Genomic DNA, 3,075 nt, shown 5'->3' with positions numbered 1-3,075 from the left:
TTGTTATCAAAGAGTTGATAAGTAAGAATGGAGCAATTGAGGTATGCTCATATAATGACATGTTTAGCCGAATCACATGGAGATGTGAATCCACGGCTAGTTGTATCAATGAACCATTGAGGGCTACACAAGTGCTAGCTTTCTAGATCCCGTTGAGAAGTAAAATTGTTCAATGTGTTGAACGGCTTATAAATGAGTTTATAAGCGTAAGGAAAAATAGAAGTATGACTTCTATAAGAAGAATGTAACTTTTAATTTGAGGAAGAGTTCCTAAATTAAAAGTAGGCCAAGTGAATAATGTATTTTAAAATTATGATTTTCATATACATTATTATGGACTAAATTAAATTAATTCAAGTGTTGAATTAATTAAACACTAGTGGACCTAGTAGAGTCCAAATTCAAGTGTTGGATTAATTAAATAACATTGGGCCTTGTAGAGCCCAATTAGAAATAATCATTAAACTAATGGGCTTGAGTAAAATCAAGTAATGTTTAAATGGTCTCAAATGTATTTAAGACATTTAAATAAAAGTCCATGGGCTTTGTAATTGTTACAAGCCCAAGTAGAAGGCATGCAAGGGAGGTAAAGGGTTGGAGGCAACTTTTTCAATATTCAAGGCATGGCATGCAACTTTTTTCTTTTGCTTTTTGCCCAACCAAGAAAAATGTTTTCTCCTTCTCTCCTACACCATGTTGGACGAAATTCTCTTCATTTTTTCTCTCCCATTTTTGTTCTTCAATGGTTGAGGAAACAATACACTTCTCAAAGAAAAATGCTCTAATTTTTCTCGTGCAAAATTAGAGTGGTTCTAGCTAGTTGGTGGTGGGCTTAATATTTGAGCAAAGTGGGCTCAAAGGGAAGCTTGAAGATTGTCTTTCCATTGAAGAGCTTAGTTGTATATCAACTAAGTTGGAGCCAACATCAATCTTTTAGATTGATAGGTAAATTTCTAAACACACTATGAATGTCATTTTTGTGTTTTTGTATATGCTACAACACTAGTACAAAGGTGTTCAAATTTTTACTCAAAAATTTCGGTTTTCATGTTTAGAAAACAATTTTGAATTTCTATTGCGCATTTGAACAACATAAAATCGATCCATTTCACCATGAGCATGGCCTGAAGTTGATTGGGCTCGTGGACAAGCTTGTTGGCATGGATCTGATGTTGCCTTCAGAGTTGACCATCGAAGTGTTGCTCTTATCGCTGCCTAGCTCATTTGATCCTTTTGTGGTGAATTTCAATATGAACAAGCTAGAGCCGACCCTTGAGGAGTTGGTGAACATGCTTGTGACCTTTGAGTCCACCATCAAGAAAGAGAAGCTAGTTCTTTATGTGGGTTTTTAATTTGGTACGAAGAATGATCCACATGGGAAGGGAAAGAAGCGTTTTTTCCAACGTCCCAAGAAGAACGTGCCCTTGATGAGGCAATCTCCAAATCTCGTTGAGGCAGCCAGACCAATTAAGGCTGACAAGACTGCTGATGCATGTCATCACTGCAAGAAGCCTGGACATTGGAGTCGTAACTGCAGAGAATATCTTGCCCAAAAAGGTTCTGGAAATGGTATGTTCTAAATTGAAGTAAACATTTCAATTAACTCTACTTCTTGGGTATTAGATACCGGTTGTGGCTCACATCTCTGTAATGATTTACAGGTGATGGGAAGAAGTAGGAAGCTTAGGGAAGGTGTGACCTTCTTGAGGATGGGCAATGGAGCAAGAGTTGCTGCCAAGGCTGTTGAAGATGTTTACTTATTGTTGAACAATAGTTTTAAGTTAATTTTATGAGATGTTTTGTTTGTACCTAATTTTGTGAAAAACATTGTTTCCATTTCTATGCTGATAAAAATGGATATTCTTATTTATTTAGCAAAGATGTTTGCAATATTTACAAGAATGAATGTTTGATTGGTACTGGTGAACATGAAAACGATCTCTATAACTTAAAATTGAAAGATATTCCACTAAATGTCCATTTAAAGGCAGACACCATATGAGATATGGATGGGTAAGCCACCCAAATATTCTTATCTTAGAATATTGGGGTGCTCTGCTTATGTGAAACAGGTAGTGGGAGATAAAATTGGATAGTCGATCCATTTTATGTTACTTTGTGGGAGATCCAAGGAATTCTGTTGGATTTTATTTCTATCATCCCCAAGAAACAAAGGTGTTTGTTTCTAGGAATGCAACCTTTTTTGAAAAGGAATTTCTATTGGATAGAAAATGAGAGATGATAGAACTCGAAGAGGTTCGAGAAACACCCACAATTATAGAACCCACACCCAAAGAGCCAAAAGAGGAGATACAAGCTCCTAGAAGATCTGAGACAGTCTCGAGACAACCTATGAGGTTTGGTTTGCTTCTTGAAGAGGGCCATGATGAGCCTAACCATGGATATGATCCGAGGACCTTCACGGAAGCGTTATCTGATGCCGATTCATCCAAGTGGCTTGAAGCAATGGAATCTGAGATGAATTTCATGCATTCGAACCAAGTGTGGAATCTCGTGGATCCACCTGAGGGAGTTGTTCCCATAGGGTGTAAATGGATTTGCAAGAGGAAACTTGGAACGGATGGGAAGGTATTGACCTTCAAGGCGCGATTGATGGCAAAAGGATATACTCAATGACAAGGAGTTTACTTTGAGGAAACCTTTTTCCAGTTGCAATGTTCAAGTCTATAAGGATATTGCTAGCCATAGCTGCATGGTATGACTATGAGATATGGTAGATGGATGTCAAGACAGCCTTTCTTAATGGGGATATTAAGGAAGAGATTTATATGTCTCAACCTGAAAAGTTTACATCTGTCGGAAGTGAGCATATGGTATGCAAACTTCAGAGATCTATTTATGGTCTAAAAGCTGGCATCTAGGAGTTGGAACCTCAAATTCGATAGTACGATCAAAGAGTTTGGTTTTACTAAGAATCCTGAGGAACCCTGTGTGTACAAGAAGGTCAGTGGGAGTGTTGTGACATTCCTGGTGTTTTATGTTGATGACATTCTACTCATTGGGAATGATGTAGGAATGTTGCAATAAACTAAGATATGGTTAGCGAGTAAGTTC

This window comes from Primulina eburnea, unplaced genomic scaffold (genome assembly GCF_022965805.1).
Source record: "Primulina eburnea isolate SZY01 unplaced genomic scaffold, ASM2296580v1 ctg448_ERROPOS400000+, whole genome shotgun sequence".
Classification (NCBI taxonomy): Eukaryota; Viridiplantae; Streptophyta; class Magnoliopsida; order Lamiales; family Gesneriaceae; genus Primulina; species Primulina eburnea.
The sequence above is the reverse complement of the archived record's forward strand: the minus strand, read 5'-3'. Positions refer to the sequence as shown.